Below are 25,504 nucleotides of genomic sequence, written 5' to 3'. Positions count from 1 at the left end.
CTGGAATCCTGTTCTCATTTAAAAAGAAAGGCTTGGGCACTACTGACTGGCACTTACAAGTCACAGCCCTGCTGTTCTCCCTGGAAGTCAGAAACAGAAGAGCAAAGAAAGGATGTTTCTAAATGAGCATTAAAAATCCTCCATTTTAGAGGAAGGTACATTATAAAGAAAGGCTTGGCAAAGAGATATTGCTGTTTAGCCAATTAAGTTTTTTAAAATAGCTTTATGAAGGTTGTCCTGGTATGTCCAACCAACACAAAATCAATCAGTGGTTTATTTCTATTCAAACATTGACTTATTCAAAAAAAATTTTTTTGAAGACTGAAAAAAAAAGCTTCATTAAAAGCTGAGAATAAGTGGGACAAAGCAAAGGCTTAAAATTTCATACAAGAATGCTAATGGTTTCTGAGATGATCCTGAGTTCAAGTTTGAGAAAAGAACAGCAATAAACTGATATAACATTTTGTTTTAAAACAGCATGATTTTGTAAGGCTACAAGTCTGTTATTTTAGTCATTTTAATTGGTTCAGGCTCTCTTTGTTACTGGGCTTACTTCACACTGGACTTCAATAAAGTTTCTGCCAAATATTTACAATGATGGCAAAGATATGCAAAGTTCCTAATAGCTAGGATGTGCTTTCCAAAGTAGGTTAAGAAAAATTATGAATGTAATTATTTGTGGTAGGTTGATGTAACTTTATCCATTTTTCCAAAAGATGTGTTTAAATGCCAAAAGAAACAATTCACTCACCTCAGACCACACATGTCAGTAGCATGGTGTAGCATTTAAGAGGGATTAAAATTCACAGCTTCTGACACCTAGTCCACTAGGCCATACCAGTTTCAAACTGACCCAAATAGATCAACTTTCTTTTTTCTGAAAACATGTGTTTCCTAATGCTATTGCTGCTGAAAGATATGTCTGTTCATGTGGCTAATCTTCATTGCTTAGAAGGAAATAATAAGAAAGGATCACTCATCTTCAAGTTCACTGCATTCTTAAAAATTTAAAGGAATACTTTGTTTTTAAAAACTCCAAATTTGTTTTTTTTTTAAACATGTGTGCTCTATCTTGTTTTTCATGTTTCTGTAATTATTATTTTTGAGGCCACAACATTTTATTACATAATCAATGATTCAATAGTGAGGACGTTGAATGTATTTTCAGAAATGTCGACAATTAGACTATTATAACATGTTGATGACACACTAAAAGAGAGAACCTAACTGTGCTGATTTTTCAAGAAAAAAAAATTCTTGTCTATAATTTTAGCACTTTAGCTATAGCAGTAAATCAACTGAGATTGAAAATTTACAGTGTTCTTTGAGGAAGGTGAAATTTATTATTAGCTTTTATATACTCCATTATTTTCCCAAAGTGCTATAAAATAATTTTACAAGTATTCTTTTCAGCCTTCCTGTGTTGTGGTGAATGACACAATTTTTCTTATTTACAAGTTAGGGGAAAAAAAAAACCTGAGGTCAAAGCAAGGTTTTGTATCTTATACAAGGCCACAGGATAAGCCTGTGAGCATTAGTTAGAATTGAAAAAATAACACAGTTTTATGACATGATTATTTCTACTTTTCTACTCTTTTAAACATCACAATCTAATTCAAGTATTACTTTTGTAACTCTAATGCCCAATAATATGTTTTAAATAATTAATGTTCATCATATGTTAGATGAAGATTTATGAGATAATTTACTTAGTCTTCCAAACATTCCTATGAGGAAGATTTATTTTATGCATTTTATAAAATGACAGAGACACAGAGGATTTAAATGATATTCTTGCACCCAAAAAAATAGCATAGGGCTGTGGTGTGAACCCAAGAACATCAGCAGCATCACTGGGGAGTATTTAGAAATGCATATCCTCAGTTTCTACTCTAGGTCAGCTGAGTTAGAAACTACAGGGCCCAACAATATGTGTTTAACCAGTTAATTTTGATGCAGAGCTATAGTCTGAGAACAACTGGTTTAGAACAAACTTTTCAATTATGAGCTGTGAGACTTGAAGTTATTGGTTTCTCAAGGTCTGAGTAGGATTATCTTTAGAATCTGAGTAATAATAATAGTACCTCTTTGGAGACATTGTCAAGAACATGTAAAGTGTTTTTATAGTAGACCTCAGGCAGATAATGTTTCTTCTGTGAATTACAAATTCAACACTTAATTTTAATATCCATGGATTAGAATTAATTATTATATGAGGATCTACTGATATTATATATTAAAGTATCTGCATGATATCTGATAGCAAATGGTGACTGAGATTTCATATTATTATTATTGCTATTGTTGGTAATACTATTATGAATCATTATCATTTCCAGTCATTACTTGACTTGAAGAAGACTGGGGTATTGGTTTATCTTTGAGCTTAAGCTCAGGAATCCTTTTCCACTCTCCTTTTGACAGGATTTCTGACCGCTGCCTTCTTATTTGTGCCTGTCTGTCTTTGGCCAGCTGTTGATCCACCTGTTCTTTATGACTAACAGAGTTAGCCGTGAGGGTGGCTTCTACTGACCTACAGCTAGCCTGACTTCTTACATCCATAAAAAGAGATGCAATAGTGTGTTGAATTTTGTACCTCGAGTATAAATTCAATCCATCACAACCATTTTAAATGTCTCCCCTCTTACCTTTCTTTTAGTTGAAGTCAGTAAAAGTTATACTTATGGACACATGTTATCAAACTTTGTGCCTCTGGTTGTAACTTTTTGAGTGAGTTTAATGTCAATTTTCAAATATTATTTGCTACAAAATTTCCCTTGGATGTCTTTTTTCTCTTTTTCTATTTCTTTCTGATAAAAAATGTACTTTGATTAAAAACAAACAAAAATGTGCCTTTTCTCCAGAGTATTTCCCAAGTTGCGACCATAATGCTTTTTAAAAATTAACCAAGTAGTAAAACTTATATTGCCTTCCCTTCTACATATTTGTAACTATGTACACAAATTATAGATTATTTACACCAAGTATTACTTCTTGTTAACATTATTATATTCTCTGCTTCAGCACTGGCACAAAAAAATGTTTATTCTTATTCTTCAAGGAACATTAAGCCCAATAATATTGAGCAAAGGACATCTTTCAATGTAAATTTACTCTATCACCTTTTGTATCTCTTTAAAGGCACAAGTTGGGAAAAACAAAGAAATTTAGAAATAGCAATCTAGCATAGTGTTTTTAATTTTTATTTATATTTATTTATTTATTTTCTTTTTTTGTCTTGTTATGGCCACACCCATGGCATATGGAGGTTCTCAGGCCAGGGCTCAAATCGGAGCTGTTGCGGCCAGCCTACACAACAGCCACAGCAACACAGGATCTGACCTCCATCTGTGACCTACACCACAGCTCACAGCAATGCCAGATCCTTAACCCATTAAGGGAGGCCAGGGATTGCACCAACAACCGCATGGATACTAGTCAGATTTGTTTCCTCTGAGGCATGCAGGAACTTCTAGCGTAGTGTTTTTAAACACTCCAAAATAAGTTTTTCTCCTACAGCATACAATAATGTTGGAGGCATTTCTGTTTAGTGTTCATAATAAATTTTTAAATATTTTCGATGGCTGAAATTCCATAAGGGTAGGTTTCCCATGCGGAAATCAAGAGACCTGCAAGAACGTGACTTTCTCTAGTCTTCAATATCCTTGGACATTATCATCTCTAAGATACTTAGATCTCTGGATTTATGTCCAAGGAAAAGAAGGAGGAGGCAGATTAGTAAGAAAGAAAGAATAATGAAGACGAAAGAAGAAATGACCAGAAATGTTAAGGAAGTAAATGCTATTGAATGAGCCAGTTTGTGCTTTTAGTTATATCGGTTACATTATCAATTATTGGCTACTGTCTTTAAAAAATAATTTTAAAAAAATTCTAATAATTTTTACTTACTATTTAAATTTGAATAATCCTTAAATCACATAATTTAGCTATATGCCACACATCTGTGGTTGTATTCACAGACTGCATAAAAATTATATCAGCATTTAAATTTAAACTCTATCTTTTAAAAATAATGCAGTGTCTTTGAACTTTGCCTTGCTGCAAGTGTCAAAGAATTTTAATCCATTAATACTTCTTAGGAAATGGAAATAAGTCAAACCAAACATTTGACTATCCATGTCTGTTTACAGTGAGACAAAGAACAATGTTAAGTGGACTCATGTCACATTTTTCTAGTTGTGAGAAAATTGCTTATTAAATCCCTTAAAATCATTCCTGTTTAGCATAGGTTTGATTTTTTTTACTGGATCCCCTATACTTACTCTTTCTCTTTTTGTTCATATTCATATTTGTAATCTATCATGTTTATAAGTAACCATACAACCCATAAAAAGTTAGAATATCATTAGGAGAATGAAGGATATTGTTTTTCACAAATTGGTGATACAAAGAGGTTTTAAAGTAAACATGTAAATCTGGGAGATATTTTATGAAATTAGTGTTCTCTGATAGTCAGTATAAAAGACTTAAGAAACCACATGTCTCTGGCTTGAAATAAATTCTGGCTTTATTGTTTATTACAAAATTTTAATCTTCATCAGTTGGTTATGTATTCACTAATGGAAGTGAATGTTTTCTTTATATAAGAAAATAGTTTATTAGGCCTAAAATGCATCTATTTTCATTGGAGGATAAATTTACAACTTATTCAAGTAATGTCTGTCAGTGTGTTGAGCCAAAAGATTTGATTACTTTTTCCAACTCCTTTGGCACCACCTCTGTTCTCTTAAAGATGTTACTTTATCTCTCTAAGCGTCATTTTGCTTATATGTTAATTGAAGATAGAATTCCTTGTAAATACCTAACATGGAAGTACAAGTGAGATGAAGTAATAAAGGAGCCTTAAAAGGGTATAAGAATGTAGTTTTCTCTTTACTGTCCATTTCTGCATTCCTCCTACTTACTTTATATCTTTCGTTGCTTATATTTAGATAAAATCTTAAATTGATAGAACAATAGCCAACTTCTTTCTTTTTGCCCATTTCCCTCAGCATTATTCATAAAATCTAGAAGAGAGCTTTCAGTAAATATAATCCATGTGAATGAATGCTTTTCAAGTGGAAGTTAGAGTGGCAAAAAATATGAGTGAGAATAACGCAATTATAGCGCAAATGGTTGATTGTTATTACTCTTAGTAATGTTCTGCAAATGTGAATACAAATGTAGGTTCTTGAAAGTACCTGGTCACAATATTTTTATTGGTTAATCAATACAGAAACCTTGTTTTATGCTACCCTATTTATTGTATATTGTTGATTCATTAATATTAAACTCAGGGCTAACAGCACTATAACTCATATCTGAAGGAAGATTTTTTTAAGTCATGTATTTTCTCCATTAAGCCACTTCATAGCCTTCTTGAGTTTAAAACACTAGACAACACTTCACTACTATGCCTTGAGGCCATTTTAAATAGTGAACTCACCAACACAAAGCATAGAAATGTAAAAAACATGCAGTAAGTAGACCACAAAAAGGATGTTGTTTACAGTATGAGGTCCAAGACAGGAAGGCAGAATTCTGCCTTGTTTGACCTCAGCCAGGAATGTGCATGTCAGACAGCAATTTTTTTGCCACTCTGTACATGCCCTCAAATGGCCAGGGAATGGCCACTATATTGACTTTGAAGTCACAAATAAATTGTAGTGTGTAGGTGAATTTTCAAATGCAGAATCCACAAGTAATGAGGATCTACTTTATTTGTTCTTTCCTATATATGTACCACTCTCTTATTTGTCTAAGCTTCAAAATAGTTGTTTTCCCCCTTTTTTGCATGTTTTAAATTTATTTACCTTTTAAAGCTTTTAATATAAATGATTATAAATGATTAGAAATATAAATGATTAGAATATAATCATTTTAATATAAATGATTAGAATATAAATGATTCTATCCCTGAAAGTTTGGTACTCTAGTATTTTATTTTAGCATTCTCTAGTACTTTATGAATATGACAGGTACTCAGATGCTAACTGAAGGAAATGATTTGTAAGCAACATGCAAGTATACTTAGAGAGGATAAAAATTAGGGCATTTAAGTAAAATCATCAGACTCTTGTTTAATGATCTGTATTAAATTCTAACATTTTCTGTTGAGTAAGGAGTAATATCCCAATCTGAATGCCATAGATTGCTGTGAATTAGTAGAGAACAGAAAAACAAATGTAAGAGATATCACTTGTTATAATTAAAATAACTTATCTAGTGTGTAAAAATCAATATCTTTGATAGAGCCATCATTTTTATATAGTGAATTGAGTGCATGCCTTATACTCCTTTGTGTCGTTGTCTGTGCTTTTGAAAACTAAACAGTGATTTTTGACAGTAATCAGGGTAGGGGGGATAAGGTAGCTTAGCAAAGAAAATTTAAAGAGAACAGAACCCAATAATCACACGTAATCCTCACCAAGCCACTCCTTCCAATACAAACATTAAATGAGAGGACTGCCATCTTTCCTGACCATATATATCCATCAGCTTTTGTGCTCCCATTTTAGTAGGTTGAAGGTATATCAGGAACTGCACATTTATTTTTGTTTAAAATTCTCCTAACATTCTTATCAGTAGACATTAATATTTCCTAAATTTCATCAATGATGAAACAAAAGCTTAGAGGGTTGTGACTTGTTCAAGTCAAACTTCTAGTAAGTAGTTTAATTAAAACTGAAGTTCAGGTCAGAGGGACTTGTCCATAACTTTTCTACTACATCTGCTACTATATCTATCAAACCAAAATTCCTATTCTTGGATATGCTGTAAAACAGTCTTTGGGGAAGTAATGTCAATTCTACACACTCCTGTCCCTGGAGATTCATGTTCTTCAGAAATCACTGACAGTTCCTAAAATCAAGACAACATGACAGAAGAAAGAAAAACCCACCAGAACTGTGATGTGTTCAAGACAGTCTCAAGATAGGAAAATGGATTTCCCTCTACAACTATGTATCCCCTAAATCTTCTCAGTGCGTAGCTGGGAAATGTGCACTTGTAGTCATACACTAATAAAGTTCTTAACTTGTGAGAGTGCCAAACCTTCCTTTGTAAAAAGTGAGAATTAAAATACCTATCTCTCTTGGAGGCTAAGAAAGTCAATGAGATAAAAGTGAAAGTGCCTTTCAAAATGCACCTAACTCATTTACAAATGTGCTCACTCTCATCAAATTCCTTCTCCAACCTTGAATTTTCTCAGTAATATGTTAAAATGCTTCCATCTTTTCCACAATTGATAGCTGACAGGATATAATATATAGTTTGTATGATTTTAGGTAGAGGTCTTCATATTTGGTTTAGGTATTCTAACGCTGTGTCGTGGAGAAAAACTTGGTTTCTTTTATTCATTAAATAAATATATATTGAGGGCATATGAAAAACAGTGACTGCTGAGAACTAGTACTATAATAACAAGTAAAGCAAAATGTCTTCCTTCAGCAAAAGGGAATTAAATGCAATGCAATACAATACCTATGGTGCGTAATCGAGATGATATACTTGACTAGGTTTTAGAGTGCTGCAGAATGCGAAGTCTGAACTGGACACCATGGCACGAGTAGCATTCAGAAAGCACAGGACTGGGGAGAAAAAGCAGAGGGAAAATTTCTCAAAGAGGCCATGAGGCAAGAGTACACACTTAGGAAATCAGTAAAATGGCAGTGCCTGCATTTTTAAGATGGATGCTTTCAAGGATATGCATCTTCTATAAATGTCCAGGCTCTTAAATTGTATGTAGGTAACTTCTACTTCAGAACATACTCTGATTGATTTATCAGTGTCACAGAGTACCATCCATAAAAATATGTCAACCTTTTAAAAAAATGTGTGATAGTATGAAAAGACTCATAATACCTCCTCTTAATCCCTTCCCTCTCAGATAGGCTGTCTTTAGAGCATTGCACTGCACAGAATGAGGATTCCTCGGCCTAGTGCTTAAATTATTGATTGAACCTGTCACTAGCAAATTCTTTAAACTAGACACATTTTGATTGAGTAGGAAGGAATGTTTAAATGGATGCCTGACTGTGAAGAGAATGGTTTTGCAAATTTCTCTACAGTGCTCCTAATTAAAGCTCTGATAATACGGTATTGTGAGATAACTTGTTCTCTTCTATTTTTAATATGGCAATTTGAGATGTGCATATAAATTAAAAACACAGGAGTCAAAAGCAGCAGAGATTGATAACAGTTCTTCCTGAACCTCTTCGATGTTATTTGGGGAAGAAAATATGAAATAGGTTTGATTGAGAGAGAAAGTTTTACCAGGCTTTCTATATTCAGGAGAAAGATTTATGATTCTAATCTGAATAGCCCTCTCAGGAAGTCTAGGTTCCCATAGAACACAGGAAATGATGTATTTTGCTATAGCTCTAAAAGACACATTATGTATTAAAGAGGATATCTGAAAGTCAGACTGTTTTGAAGCTATCCAACTGCAGTATTAACCTAAATAGATCATAGCAACTTTTATATTTTTTAAAGTGATAGTAAGGATCAATATAACACTTTTCAACAAGTAGGTCCCTTTTAAGATGTCATCTTTAAAGCTCATGATTAATTGCATAGATATTCATATGAAATAGCATTGCCTGTTCCATCTCCCCTCAAGAAATAAGCTAGATGCAGAATAGTGAAAACATTGGAGGCCATGCTATCTCTCTGTTTGCTTCTGTACTATCAATTTTCATGTCTTGAGCATATTCTAATGTCAAAACACATATTTTCTCTGAAAACTGCTTCTTTTTTCTCCAAATAGATGATTCTCTTCTCTTAATGCAAACAATAATGATGACAATGGCAAAACACACTAATTCTGAATTTTTTGTGGAATCATTACATGCACATGTAATGAGGTAATGATATTAAAATCCAAACATAACGTAATTGTGTAAAGAATCCTTTAAGCTTTTGAATATATTTCTAGCCAAAAATACAGTAGATATTTCATGCATTGAAAATTCTTTTTTATATGGTCAAACTGGATGACTGGATTTGATATTTAAAAAATGTAAAAATCTGAATTTGCGTGAAAATCTAAAGAACAAAACAAAAAGAAGTCTGCGCCACAGAACTTTAGTTGAGAACTAGATGGCAATGGTAGAGCTGTGCTAGGCCACTGAAAACATGATGCTTTTAAACAAAGTATTATTACTTATGCATTTCAAGATATGTTACTATAGGAAAGGCACACCCTGGAGAGGTTTTATTTCACAGGTTTATAGTTCAAACTCTAAACCACCCATTTTAATGGGAAAAATGATCCCAGTATATTCTATTTGTTGTCATAATATGATGCCCTAGTGATTTGTTACTCTCTCTCCAAAGATTTCCTGAAATTTTGTCAGTGACTATTCATGTTCCCATTTATGTAAATTCTCTGTATATTAGCTAATACAATTTAAGCCATTTATTCTTTTTTATCCTTTTAAAAAGACTTTTGCACAATGATGCTCTGTCAGACTCTCCTTGGATGGCGAATATGGTTTCAATGGGGTGTTTAACTGTCTTCTCACACCACAGTCAGGAGGTCGGCTATGCTGCCTTTCCAAGGAAGGTTCACGAGGTTTGTCTAAAATATATTTTATTTCTTGACAAAGATCTTGCTTTTACAAGTTTTACGATGGGTTTAGACTTTTTACAAGATGCCTTTCTCAAACATGTATAATTCCCCAACAGTCTTTTAAAATAGAGTCAAAACACTTTTCTTTTGGAGGAGTTTTACCCCAAAGGCTAGTATGTTATACATATTTCCTGCTTGACTTTTCATTTTAAAAGATTTATTCTTAATCCCAGGCATATTGGGACATTCTTCAGACAGGGTATCAGGTTTGCTCAGCCTCAGTGGCCTACTGGCAGCCTTCATCTTGCCACAAGAGAAGCTGGAAGCAGGTCTCTGCCCTGTAGGTGGTTAGAGCCAGGGAAGCTGGGCTTTACCAGGTGGGAAATCAACCTGTCAGGAAGAGTCCTGGAAACATGATTAGTTTACTAACTTCATTAAATGGAAACTTCTGCAATACAGTGTTCCCTCTGCTCACCCTGTCTGCCCTTGCTAAACAATCCAGGGTTTCATGGGCTGAGTGCAGTGCCCCGTGCATGCCCAGCAGGAGGACATTCCAGGCTTGTGGGCTTCCTCTACCTTGTGATCTTGTGGACCTCTTGTGCAAAGCCCTATTTTTGTGATGCCTTCTCTGCTCCCTCTCTCAATAACCCATAACTACTAGTACACAAAGAAGAATAAAGTGAAAGAGAGTTTGCTCTTTTATTTTCAGATCTTGATAAATCTTATTAAAGATTTGTATATAGAAATGATAAGCTTCTCAAGTGGAGCATTTCTAATGACTAGGCTCAGTGCCTCAGAGGTTTGCCTTAATTTCCCAGAAGAAATACTCTAAAATGAGTGCAAATTAACTTAGAAAGAAGATAGGTTTCATTTCTCTTAAGTGCCTCGTGCTGGGGGAGGGGTGAGGCAGAGCTCACATTTAAGTGCATTTAGAACTGCATCCTTAACTTGAGGATTCTTAAATATGCATTTGACTTGCTTGGTGGTAGTTTAAACTGTGGAAAATTTGAACCAAATGTGTATATGGTGGGTTTTTTCCCCTGGGTTTTTAAATAGCAGAGTACCATTTAAATTCTAAGAGTAGCCTTTTATTTTAAATTTAAAATTGTTTTCACAAGTAAACAGCTATGTCGAAGAAATAAATAGCTATGTTTTCTTAAAGATTATTTTTTATTAGTGTACGCACGCACTCACAAAATCTCATTCAGGTAGGAAGAAATATGTTCTCTTGTCCTAAGTAGTGAGTTTTGAAGAAAGATTTCTTTCTTATTAATGAAATTTATATGTTCTGTTTACCATTCTAGGAAGAGTTAGAGAAAAGGTCAGTAACAGAGTTGTTCTATGCTTTAATATTTATAGCTATTGAATAAGTTATGTTTATATATTTCATGCTATCTATGGCTAATTAATTTTAACACTTTCTTTTATATATAGATGTCTTTCAGTTACTGGCTTAGACATGCATTTAATAGATGTTCAAGATAAATGACACCAAAATCTGAATGACATTACTCAGTTTGTTTAAAATTCAGTGAGATACACTAGTGTGTAAGCTGAGTTTTAATGTAAGACTTTGACTAACTGACTTTTTGTTTCTTTTTTTTTTAACAACTAAGTGTTCTTTAATAAAGCCATCTATCACAATAATACAGTACTTATTTGGTATGATCCTAAATAAGGGTAAGGAAACTGTGTTATACATTTGACTGTTAATATATCTTCTTGTTAATTGTTGACTATAGTCCTCTTTGCTAAGTAGTGAATGATCAAAAATGATAATAATACTATCTGAGCCCTCAGTATTTTTATACACTTTATTAGGAAAAGCCACTTTAAGTGTGGTATGGAAAGAGATATTTACTTCAATAACAAGAAATGATCTTTATTAAACCTGTTAAATCATAGTAACTGACAATGTTCTATTATCATCCTAAGATTTGAACTACACTTTATTCACTTGACTCATACATTAAAAAATATATATATATATAATTACTAACTAGATGTTTCAACATTCCTTGTTGTATGTGCACGTGTGTGTGTGTGTGTGTGTGTGTGTGTGTGTGATGGGAAGCAAAGAATAACATACTACATCAAAACAGCTGGATACAAAATTGATATAATGGCATTTACTTCCTGAAAATATGAATGAGTTTATTTAGTAATGCTCATGTTTCATAATGACTCTTTCATACTCTTTCATAGAAAATACTGGTATTCCAGGTAAGAAGCTAGATGGACTTTTAAACAGGACCTGGTTGTAGACTGTCTGCTTACGATTCTGTACTTCTGCAATAGATTCAGCATCTCAGAGTTAATAGTAATCAATAAAAAAGCTCCAGAGGATTGAAGAGAAAAATGGGGCTGGAGTTGGGGAAGGGGTGGCACTGTCACCATGTCTCCTCTCTGTTTTACAGCTTATCCAAATCAAAGCACTTGAGTAGTGACAAGTGATGTTTCTATTCTTATCAATCAGTACTGAGTAAACTATTCTGGAGGGATGATTGCCTTTCAGGGAGTCAAGCATGGTATAATCAGGTTTCAGTTGAACTAAGCAATGTGTCAATACAGTTATAAAATGTAGCTTTGGTACACGAAGGCATCTGCATGTCTCACCTCTGTACACAGCCATGCAATATATAAAGGACGTATCACTTAATTATAAGTATGGCACAATCATGTATTATATAAAACCTATTAACAATACTGTCTTCACTATCAGGCTCTATCTATTAATAAGGTGGATTTTATGTTATTTTCCCAAAAGTGAGAAGAACTGTATCCCACTACATAATTATGATCCTAGTGATCGGACTTATATATTTTACTTAGAAGATTAGCTCACAATAATAATAGATTTTATTTGCTAAATATTCCCCCATGGTGTTCAAATATCTGTGAAGGTCCATTCATGTAGTCATTTATTAACTCATTACAGTTTTATTGAGCATCTACTCTGGATGAGATACACATCTAGGGTTACATACTATGGTGAGTAAATATAGACATTATCTTAGCACCTCTGGCATTTTTAGTCTTTGAGCAAATAAAACATTTTTCAAATAATGATTTAATCAGAGTTTTGATGATGGCTATAATAACCTATTCTCAAAGGTTACTAAGAAGTGACATTAAAGCTGATATCCCACAAAAATTTACTAAACATTTACTACAAACCAGACACTCTAATGGGTATTGGGGAAATAGCAGGACCACAGATACATCTCCTTTATTATAGGAGTTATCTATTATTTTTCTTGATTGATCATAAGCCATAAGCACCTTTTCTGGGAGCAGATCTGTAAAAAGCATAGGTCACCCACCATGTATCTTTCATTCAAGAGTTTCTTTTCCTGTCTTTTATCTTTTTCAGTCCCATCCTCTTCCCATACAAAGGGAACGCAATACTCAGTTTATTCATATTCAAGGGAATTGATAGATCTTTTTTTTTTTTTGCTTTTTAGTGTCCTACCTGCAGCACATGCATATGGAAGTTCCCAGGCTAGGGGTTGAATTGGAGCTGCAGCTGGCAGTTTACATCATAGCCAGCAGCAATGCAGGATCCAAGCCATGTCTGTGACCTACAGCTCAGTTCATGACAATGCCAGATCCTTAACCCACTGAGCAAGGCCAAGGACCGAACCGCATCCTCATGAATATTTGCTGTGTTTGTAACCATTGAGCTCCAATAGATTGTTACTTTTAGTGGTATATAATAATTTGATGCATACCATGCTTTATCCCATGTTTTATTTACTATGTCGGTATTTTTGAAAGATCCATTATCAATAATAAGTGCCAATACTGGGATTTAAACATAACAAGTAAATAAAGATGGAGAATGTAGTGAGTTATTGCAACACTTACCACGGGCAGGCAATAGATTGTCATTTCTCTGTAGGAAAAAAAAAAGAAAGAAAACAATCCTTTTACACCAAAGCTGAAATGTATTGTGACTTTTTAAATATAACCGTATGAATTACATCAGTCATGCTGATTTGGGGTGAGGTCAGGTTAACTGACACATGAATAATAGGAGCTACTGAACATTGTGGCCTTTATTTTTTGGAATTTAAGTTGTATTAAGCTTTGTATAAATATCAATTTAACAGTTGGCTGTTTCTGCACTTTACTTGATATGGGAGTAGCCAGGCAAAAGAATTATTGTAGATCCAATCAATACAAATAACTATGTTTAGAGTACAGGTATAAGGAATTTGCTTTCAGATTAAGTAACAGGGCATGAACAAGTTTTAAGTAGTTATAATGGGTAATAGAATTTATTGTAGAAAAGTAGAATCAATATCAAAGCAAAAAAAAATTAAACTGATGAATAGCATCATGTTTTCTGAATGTTCAAACCCTTGTTTGAATCTTCATGAAATTCTGTGTAGGAAGCTTCCATAAGCTGAGAAAAAACAGTACTGCATTGTTACTATTTACTCAGTGGAGGCTGGTCAGATGAATTAATATGAAAAAAATGACAAAATGCTCCATATGCATTCCACTTACCTCCCTGGGTAGACTGAACAATAGTTATAATCATTCATTACAACCAGTAATAGTACTGGCAGAAGAAAACCCCAATTATATTTTTATTTACGAGAAACATCTATGCTAATTTTCAGATAGACCAATAACCAACCAATCTTAGAATGTTAGGTCCTTTTATATCTAAATATACATTACCCAGCACATTAAAGGTAAGGAAGGCTTTTTCTGCAATATAATTTAGAATCATTTTAAAATTAATTCTGAAATATAAGTAGAAATCAGAGTCTGACGTAGTGCTGGGATTGTTAGGAGAATGTATAATTTCTATTCTTAATTCCAGCAATAACTTTTAAGACTGCTGACTGTGTCTTTGTGCCTCCATGTACCTCCATGCACTTCTTTTCTACTGGCCTGACTGGTATTTGGCTGATGAAGACATTTGACACATGCATTAAAATAATGCAGAAATAAGAGCTAAAATGAAAGCAGAGCAGAAGCACAGTAACTGGATGACAGAATAGATCAAAAGTTGAACTTATTTCTACACCCTTTTCTCCCATATTCTATTCTTTAAACACAAATCTCATTGTACATCACAGTGAAACACAAATTACAAGAGAATTTATTCTCCATACACGTAGATTTGATACTTAACTGCTATAAATTTGAAAATTCTTTCTCTTACTCTTATATACACTTGAATTGAAGAAGGTAGTCATGTGATATAAACAGAATATTTTTAATTTTCTCTCCCTTTTTTTTTCTTTTTCTTTTTAGGGCCCCATCCGCGGCATATGGAGGTTCTCAGGCTAGGCGTCCAATCAGAGATGTAGCTGCTGGCCTACACCACAGCCATAGCAACATCAGATCAAAGCCGCATCTGCGACCCACAGCACAGCTCACACCAATGCTGGATCCTTAACCCACTAAGCGAGGCCAGGGATTGAACCCACAACCTCATGGTTCCTAGTTGGATTCATTTCTGCTGTGCCACGACGGGAACTCCTAGTTTTCTCTTCTTGCTTTCTTTTAAAAGGTAAAATTGCAGCCCCTCAATTATAGGCTTTGCATTAAAAAGTTCTAAGAACATCTATGGATTTTTCTATCACTATTTTCTTGGCAGATTTAGCTTTTAGTTATGTATCTTAGTTGTCTGTCTGTCGATATCAAGGGCTCAGAATAAATGTTACTCCTCAGAGAGGACTTCCTGAGCTTCATTCATTCATTCATTCATTCATGCAATAAATATTGAAAGAACGCTTATATGGTAGGCAGTTGCCTCTGCTATTGGAATAGATTGAATGACAGAAAAATCTTCACCTTTACGATGTTTATATGCTAAGAAAGAAGAACATTTATTTACAACAAAATAAATACATTAGAAGGTAATAATTTATGGGGAGCAAGAGAAATAAATGGAGAATAAAAAGTTTTAGGAATTGGGGTGCAATTTTGAAAAGGAGGGCCTCCCTGAGAAAGGATGAAGCCCTGAAGGAACTGAGGAAGCAAACCATGCTGATAGAGGGAGGGCATGCCAGAAGAGCAAAGGCCCTGAGTGGAAGTATTATTGGTGTCCAAGGAAGCTAGTTTAGCAGGTGCAGAGTGAAGTAGGTAGAATGTAAGGGAAGTAACATAAGGGACATGGGACAGATCAGGCAGGGCCTTGGAGTCTATGCGGAGACTTCTGATTTTATTTTGCATGAAATCGGAGCAAGTGGAGTCGTTGAACAGAGGACACACATCCTCATCATCCAATTCATGCTTACTCTGCCTGCTGCGTTGGAATGAAGCTCTATGTGGGACCCAGAGAGACCGGTTAGTAAAACCAGTTAATCAAGACATCCAGGAAGGCTTAAAAAATGGTGGCAGCAGAGGAAGTGGTGAGAACTGGTAAAATACTGGATATATTTTGAAGGTAGAGTTGCCAGAATTTGCTCCTGCTTTGGATATAAGAAGACAGAAAAAGGAGTTAGGATGGCTCCAGGGTTTTTGGTTCTCAGAAAGAGAAAATACCATTTACTGCAATAGGTGCCTGCCAGTGTAGCAGGCTTGAAGAAAATAACCAGATTATATGGTATGTTTGGAAGTAAATGATTAAGCCCTGAGTCTGGATACAGTAATGAAAGAAGGGTGTGCAAACAAAGCAGAGATAAAATGCAAGACCTGAGCCTTGATTTACTCCAAAATTATGGCTTAGGTATGTAAGCAAGTGAAAGCACTCCCCCTGCCCCGACACTGCACTCTCCTAGAAATGAAGAAAATACTTAGTCTCTGTTCATGTCTTTGCATTAATTTATTAGCATTTCTTAACAATACCTGAAAATGTCTTGGTCATTTTTTATATTTACTTGATATCACCTTTTACACCTACTGGAATATAAGCTTTATAAGAGCATGAAGATGATCCGACTTAATAAAACCTAATTCACAGGGAGCCCTCTAAAGATGCTTATTGAAATAATTAATATCTATTCTTGGTTTTTAATAAGAAAAACATTTATAGCTACAAAATGGTTAAGAATAGAAAAATAATAGCTAGCATTTATTGAGTGCCTAGCACATTTCCTTATCTTTACATGTAATAAAGCAATATAAACTACACAACAATCCTGGAGGGTAAACACTATTATCCTCATTTTATAGATGGGAAGACTGAGGAACAGCAATGCTAAATACCTTGCCAAAGTTTATGTGGAGCATAGTGAGAAAATTGAGATCCTCAATCAAGGAATCTGGCTCCCACTGGTAAAAATGTCCTTTTACCATTATATTGATGCTTCTCAGTGGGAGGAAGTAATAATAGTGAGGTCAATAAAAAAGGTGGCATTTACAAGGCATTGAACTGTGCTTCCCAGTTAAGGGAGAGAATGCTGTCAGCTAAATAAGAGAAAGAACCATCACCATCTTGAATAATTATGATATTCTGGAAATGTACATTGTACAGGTAATAAGATAGCACCCCAAAAAACTAAAAACAAAAGAAAGGAATAAGAGTAAGCAAACATATTTAGTTTAATATTAGTTTTTTAGAGGTAGAACACTTCCATAAAGATTATTGAGATCTATACTTTTATTTACAGACACAGAAACAGGAAATTCCCCAGATTACATAGGTTGATATTGACCAAAGTTGAGGTCCACATCTAGAATGCTACTTCAACCATTTCTTCTCCCCTCTCAAGATACACCCTAGATGAAAGATTATCCTTGAGTTTTCCTTAGGAATGAAGAAAATACACCAAAATGATTATCTTCTATTTTTTTATGACAAATAAAAATAGGTCTGAATATGGTAATATAACATTACTATTCTAGTTCCATAGAGATGTGGAATTTATTTGGGGGGAAAAAAAGTAAAAAATAGCCTAAGACGTGCATGTTTCCTAACAGTAGATGATTTACCAGCAGCTACAAAATAGCACAATTTAAAAAAATTTGTTCTGCATTTGTGTATAATAGTTACCATGATAACAAACAATTTCTCACATACATAGTCAAGCTCGGGTATATATGCATTTGTCCTTTTAATATAATACTTTTTGTGAGCAGAACATCTTTCTAAATGGATGTGTCATACCATTACTTGGTTGGATATGAATGATTACAGCCTTAAACTGGTAATACGCCTTCCTGACACAATATAGCACTATGGTGCTGTATAATATTGACATTTATAGTTATTTTCATAGACTTTATCTCAAATCCTTGAGTGGATACAGAGTGTACTGTATATCTACTTTAAAGTGCCTGCATGTGGACAAGCGCAGAAACTATTATATGACAAAGAGTGTTACAGACTTCAGTGTTCCCTTACTGTGAGTTGTTTTAGAGCCACTGGAGATACATACAGGCTTGACAATCCTTCTATGTCAGTGGCAAATGGTGACCATAACCTAGCAATGTTCTCAGATGACAAACTTGGCCGAAGGTCCCTAACATTAGCCTGTTAATAAATGCTATTTATGTAAGCCTTGAACACTACTGTGCATATTAAACTCAAATATACCTTAGTGGTTACATAAATGATATTGCCTTTCTTCTGTGTTACAGGATAATGAGGCACTATGGTTTAGAAAATTGTCAGGATAATTAAAGTTTAAACCTCAAAATGAAAGGCATGTTCATTTAACCTGAGATTGATGGAAATGCTTCTAAATGATTTTAAATGTTTTTTTGGTCTTAATAAAGAATTCTGAATGATACTTTTACCTTAAATTGATGGCAGAGTATCACTTAGAGCTGTGGTAATTATGGTGTAACAACTGCTAAAGTAACAGCTAATATTAATAATAGCACCTACTATGTAACAAACAAGATTCCACGCTTTTACATATATTAATCTATGTAGTCATCAAAACAACCAAATGAGGTAGCTACTGTTACTACTGTTATTTTTTCATGCTAAGGTTCTGAAATAGAGAAATGGGTTGACATGCTCCTGGTCACAGAGCTAGCATGTGGGACGCACCTATCATCAAGGACCACTGAAATGTGCAGGGCTTAAATTTTCTGTATCTGGGAGGGGAAATGTGGGTTGTAGAGAGAAGCTGGGGCTTGGTTCTGCCTTTTATTCCCAATGACAGCCCAAAATGTAGTTGAATTGCCTTAAATTGGCTAAATTGGGTATTAAAGTTGGTACAAAAAATTAATATTTTCAGAGTTTACTCCTGAGGGGGTTGTTCTATGAAAAAGAAAGAAATAGTATGTTGTATATTAAAGTAATCCATCCTTTATAATGGGATCCTGGAGCAGACAGGCTGTACCAGGCAAGTTTATTTGAGAGCCTTAAACCAATTTTAATTTGTTAAATTTCTCTATCTTAGATATATATATACACATATATATATACATATCTCATACATATATATGTATTTCATTTTATTTATAGAGCCTCATGTTAAAAATTAAAATTTTATCTAATTTTCTGTGTTCTCCTCAGCAATAGGTTAAATACACACAAGAATGTGCATGTATGCATGCATGGGGATGATAAAGACAAGACTTATGGTGACATAGAAAGAGGAAATACATCTGTAGAAAGGACAGAAAAGCTATAATTCCTACCCGTTGCCATTCTGCCATTTTTCCTTTCTTTCCACTCAAGAATCCCTTTAAATTGCTTTATGGTGAGTGGCCTTTGTGGGGAGTGAAACCATTATGTGTAAAGTTTAGCCTCCTGGGTTATAAGCATCAAAGAAATCTCAGCCTAAGAGCGACCTGACATAACCTATGCTGCTATTGCCTTCAGTTTAGGATTCATCCTCTGAAATCTTCCCTGTGTTTTATCAGACATAATGTCATATATTATGCACTGTGACTGTCTTCAGCTCCAAGTTGGACTCTTCTGTTGCTGTCCTAAATGCTCATTTCTGTAGAAAATATCACCATTTTTTCAATGATTCTAAGTACTTCTCTCTGAAGTTTTATTACACAAGCAAAATTATATTTTCTCATAAACTTATCAAAGTAATAAATATTATTTTACTCTAGCAAATATCATTGATATTTTATTCTATCATATCAAAGTAATAAATTGTATCATTATTTATAACAATATTTTGATAATTCCTGCCAAATTTGTTCTGATATTTCCTTCAACCCTTATCTCTGATGGATCAACAGATAAAAATAGTGTTGAAAGTGCCGTCTCATCAGAGTTGAATGTAAAGTAAAATATATTTTGCCATCTGCAGCATGCATGGCTCAGAAAGAATGGTACCACTCCTCAAAAATACCCCGCAAGATAATATATTGGTAAGTTATGAAAAAGGAACTGTGATAAGTGTTAATTAAAATTTCTTACTAATTCTTTTTTCCCCCTCTTTTTGGTGTACTTGAAAGCAAAGTGTTACCACTTTTGATTAACAGTAAAACTGTCCCTTATTGCAAAGGAAATTCAAGGCTTATCTGTAGATAAAAATCACATCCACCTGTAAATTATAAGCTTTCACCCTGCATGATGAATTAGTCTTCACTGTTACTATGTTATATATAGGTCAAATAAAACCAGATAGTCACTCTGATAAAAGCATTTACAGGCAAACTTCTAGTCTTTCTTAAGAGTTATTGGGTGGATTTTGTCATTGAAATAAATTAAAATAAGCCTACAGCCCTTTATTGTTAGATGTAATGTCACACATATTTTGTTTGTTATATATTTTTAGGGGCAGATTTATTTAAGGAAAGAACTGTGAATATCAAGAATTGGTTGAGTTGAATGATGTGTAGTGGTTTTCTTACCTGCCAGAGTTTAAATCACTTGAATGGCTGGCCCTGTGCCTTTTTCCTCTATACAACTCTTATACTAAGCATAATGTATGATTCGTCACCACAATTTTCCAAGTAATTAATGAGCAAAGACAGTCATCCAAGCCCATGTAAAGCACTTCCTCACTCTATGACCACGAATAAGTCATTGAACCTCTTTCATGCCCAATATCACCACTTATGTGATATGAGAGTTGGTCTAGACTACTTCCCACTTCTTCTGTACTTTTGTTACATGATTTTTAAAGAAAGATTATATATCTACCAAGTAATTATTAAGGTGCAAAATTCAACTGCACATTTTTTTTTTCTTTTTAAGGCTGCACCTGCAGCATCTGGAAGATCCTAGGCTAGCAGTTGAATTGGAGGCTGCAGCTGCAGGCCTATGCCACAGCCACAGCAATGTGGAATCTGAGCCTACACTGCAGCTTGTGGCAATGATGGATCTTTAACCCACTGAGCAAGGCCAGTCATCCAACCCATATCCTCATGGACACTATAGGGTTTTTAACCCAATAAGCCACAACAGAAACTCCAACATTTTCAGTCTTGCATTCATTCGTATTGGAGAGGAGAAAAAGTGCACCTTACTAGGTCCTACAAAAAAAAAATTGCAAGTTTTTTTTTTTTATTTAGAAGTATTCTCTGAAAATTATGACTTGTATGAGACAAATACAGACACACAGAGAGAAATACAGAGAGAGAAATAGAGGGAGAGAATTTGCATCTATTGTATAAATTAACACTTGATTTAGACTGGCCTTACAAAATAAGAAGATAAGAAAAGATGGTTATTTTCAGGATTGAGTAATAAAATCAATAGGAGAGGGCAGATGTAAGATAACATATGATCAATTGCACGTACTTAAGATTGAAGAGTTATTACTAAGTTGCCGAGGACCTTGAAGTGTGATGTTGCATGAGATTACATGTAAGGATCATTTGCTCCATTTTATGACTCTGTCACTTAAAAAATCAGAACTTTCCACCCTGCGGGGCTAACATTTTGCCTGGTTTATGGGACATGTGCCAGCTGGTTAGGATAAGTGAAAATATCTGCTTCCTCCAAAAACTTGTGTTAATGCATGATCCTTAGTCTACTTTTTAAAGAAGGATTAATCTGGATGTATGGTACCACCAATGTCTGGAGAGCAGAGATGGATGCAGACTATCTGGCAATCAAATTAATATTGAGTTGACGAACTCTCATGTTCTCGTGCCCAATAAGATTTGGGGTACTCTAAGCCTAATTATTTCTATAGTCCTAAGTAAGTTGGTAGAAAGATTCTGCAATTCTTTCTAGAAATCACTTCAATAATGATAAAGGATTATTTTATTGGGAAGTAGAGGAGAATAAGGAAGGTACTTATAAAAATTAATTTACTTAAGCTTTTATGTTAAACTTAGAAAATACATCCTACTGAATTGCCTAAAATGCCCTGCTTGCAGAGGCTATTTGCTAACACAATAATGCATTTTTTCAAATTTATTAGTATATACAGGATAAAATTCTTAACCCTGTATTCTCTGGTCCAGAGGGTGTAGCCTATCAGTTGAGGAACCCACAATTCAAACTAAGTTTTTAATGTCTCCAATATTTAATTTAATTGTCTTTAATTTTTCTCTCCCTCTTACATATATACACACATACCTGTACACACACAGGATGACTGATGACATTTATTTCAGATTTCAAACATCTTTGAATTAAGTACATATTTATGCAAAAGCCTTTTTTTTGAAAATTTACTAAAACATGGACTACAAAATATGACATTTAATCTTTTAAAAAATTACCAAACTGTTTTCCAAAGTGTTTGAAACATTTTACATTTCTACCAGCACTGTAAAAGAATATCAGTAGGTTCACAATCCTTAGTATGGTCAGCCTTTAAAGTTTTTTGCCACTCTAATAGGTATATATCTTATTGTAGTTTGGGGTTGTACTTTCATAGGCTAATAATGGAGCATCTTTTCGTGTGCTTATTTTCCATCTATATGTCTTCTGTTGTAAAATGCATGTTTGAATATTTTGTCCTTTCTATGGGAGTAGGAGAATTTTTTAAAAACCATGGAGTTTTAAGAATTCTTATATATATTCAACACAAGTCTTTCATTAGATATTTTTTTGCAAATATATTCTCCCAGTCTGTGGTTTGCTTTTCATTATCTTTACAGCATCTTTTGAAGAGGAGAATTTTACATTTTGATGAAGTCCAATTTGTTTATTTTTTATTGATTGTGTTTTTCCTGTCATATCTAAGACATTTTTGTCTGTCGTAAGGGTTGGAAAATGTTTTTCTTAAATGCTCATGTATCAAATGATTTAGGCCTTGTGATCCACATAGTCTCTGCCTCAACTAATCTTTTTGATAGTATTGGTGTGATAGAAGCCAAAAAAAAAAGTGTAAATGAATGAATGTGGCTGTATTCTAATCATTCTTCAATGAAATTTGAATTTCATATACTTTTATGTATTATGAAGTAGCATTTATTAAAATTTTCTTTAGTCATTTAAAAATGTAAAAAATTATTCTTAACTCCCATCTTATAGAAACATAGGAAGAGGTCAAATTTGGCTTGTAGACTATAGCTTGGCAACTCCTCTCCTTATAAAAGATCATAAAGATTTTTCTCCTTTATTTTCTTCTAGGAATTTTATAGTTTTAGGTTTTTGCAGTAAATATATGGTTCATTTGAATTCATTTTTGTGTTTGGTGCAAAATGTGTAGCAAAGTTCACCTTTTGCAAACGTCTAATTTTTTTATTAGTTTGTTAAAATGACTGTTCTTTCTCCACTAAATTCTCTGCAACTTTATGCAGAATCATTTGTGAATGCATGTGTGAGTTCTGTTTTCTGTTCTATTGACCAATTTATCTTAATACCAGTACCAAATCGACTTGAATTAAGTCTTGAAATCATTAGTGTTAGTTCTCCAACTTCGTTCTTCTCTTTCAAATTTAATTGACTTAATAGACATGGGGCTATTTGGGTTCTTTCTCTTTGAGTGAGTTTCATCTCTTACATGTTCAAGGAATTTTAAAATTTTATCTAAATTGTCATATTTATTAGAATAAACATTTTCACAGTATCTTCTTTCTGATATTATGTAGTCTCTAGTAATGGCACTTCTTATTTCTGACGTAAGTAATTTATGACTCCTCTTTTCTCTCATAATTATGATTAGAGTTTATTAATCTCAAAGATATGTTTTTTGGAATTCTCTTGTAGCACAGTGGATTAAGGATCCAGTTTGTCACTGCAGTGGCTTGGGTTACTGCTGTGGCACACGATTGATACCTGGTCCCAGGAACTTTCATATGCCATGTGTGCAGCCAAAAAGATAAAAGGGAAAAAAAGACGTATCTTTTGATTCTAGTAATATTTTCCATTCTTTTTGTTTTCAATTTTATTGATTTCAGTTGTGATCTTAAATATTTCTTTTTCTCAACTAATTTTAAACTTTATCTGCCCTTCTTTAGTTTCCATGGTGCAAATTGATGCCATTAATTTGGGATTTTTTTTTCTTTTGGCTTCACCTGTGGCTTTTGGAATTTCCTGGGTCAGGGACTAAACCCAAGCTACTGCAATGACATTGCTGGATTCTTAACCCAATATGTCCTAAGAGAACTCCAAGATTTTCTTTTTCAACATAGATACTTAGAGCTATAAATTATATCTGAGTACTGCTATATTGGTACTATCCAAATTCTAATATGTTGTGTTTTCATTTTCATTCAGTGCTTTTCTTGTTTGTTTGTTTGTTTGTTTTGCCTTTTTGCCATTTCTTGGGCTAGGGGTCTAATTGGAGCCATAGCCAATGGCCCACTCCAGAGCCACAGCAACGCAGGATCCAAGCCACATCTGCAACCTACACCACAGCTCACAGCAACGCTGGATCCTTAACCTACTTAGCAAGGCCAGGGATCGAAACCGAAACCTCATGGTTCCTAGTCTGATTTGTTAACCACTGAGCCACAATGGGAACTCCTCATTCAGTGTTTTTTAATTTAAATTTTATTTTCTCTTTGACCCATAGATTATTTCAGCGTATTATTCGGTTTACAATATTTGGGGATTTTTTTTCAGAATTCTTTTTTTTTTTTTTTTGTCTTTTTGCTATTTCTTTGGGCCACTCTCGTGGCATATGGAGGTTCCCAGGTTAGGGGTTGAATCGGAGCTGTAGCCACCGGTCTACGCCAGAGCCACAGCAACGCGGGATCAGAGCTGCATCTGCAACCTACATCACAGCTCACGGCAACGCCGGATCGTTAACCCACTGAGCAAGGGCAGGGACTGAACCCGCAACCTCATGGTTCCTAGTCGGATTCATTAACCACTGCGCCACGACGGGAACTCCCAGAATTCTTTATGTTATTGATTGTTAATTTAACTCCACTTTTTTCTTGAAATAGATTTTGTTCATTTGAATGTTTTAAAATTTATTCAGACATCTTTTCTGGCCCCAAACATCATCTGTCTTTATAAAGGTTTGGTGTGAACTTGAAAAAGATATGTAGTGTGCCCTGATTAAGTGGAGTGTCTGTTAATGTAAGTTAATTGGTTGATTGTGTTGCCAGTTGTGTTACTGATTTTTTCCACACTTGTTCTGTCAGTTATTGAGAGACAGGTATTGAAATCTCCACCTACTAGTTTATATCTGACTTTTTCTTTCTTTGTACTTCTCTCAATTTTTTCTTCATTGAGCTTTGTCATCACATGTATAAAAATGTATGACTTGTATCCTCTTGGTTAATCAATCCCCTTATCACTTTGACATGAATTTCTCCTGTTAATATTTTCAAATATTATTTGATTTCAAATTATTATTTGTATGATTTCAAATTATTATTTCAGCTTTCCTTTTTCTAGTTTTAGCATGTTGTCTCTTTTATTATCGTTTTATTTTTAATTTATATATGTTCATATTTAGAGCATGTTTCTTAGAAATGACATAAAGTTTCGTCCTGCTTTTAAATTTATTGTGACAATTACTGCCCTTTAATTGGGCCATTTAGGCTGTTCTTTTTGAAGATTATTATGCATAGTTAAAATCATTGTATTTCTATTTGTTTTAAGTTTACCCTCCGTTCCTTGTTTAATCTGTCTTTTTATTCTTTCTTCCTTTATATTAATCAGTTATTTCTTATGATTCCATTTAATTCCTTTGT

General features: G+C 34.0%; 1 protein-coding gene and 1 pseudogene across 2 annotated transcripts in view; both read left to right on the top strand.

Annotated features, from left to right (window-relative positions):
* EPHA3 (EPH receptor A3) overlaps positions 1 to 25,504 on the top strand; it is a 351,366-nt gene that overhangs the window by 160,635 nt on the left and 165,227 nt on the right. The gene's annotated exons all lie outside the window — the stretch shown is intronic.
* The window catches only part of LOC125137895 (myelin-associated neurite-outgrowth inhibitor-like), a 32,533-nt pseudogene continuing 22,766 nt past the window's right edge, over positions 15,738 to 25,504 (top strand).

This window comes from Phacochoerus africanus, chromosome 1 (genome assembly GCF_016906955.1).
Source record: "Phacochoerus africanus isolate WHEZ1 chromosome 1, ROS_Pafr_v1, whole genome shotgun sequence".
NCBI lineage: Eukaryota > Metazoa > Chordata > Mammalia > Artiodactyla > Suidae > Phacochoerus > Phacochoerus africanus.
Note: the sequence above shows the minus strand (reverse complement) of the source record. Positions and strands in the feature narration are given on the sequence as shown.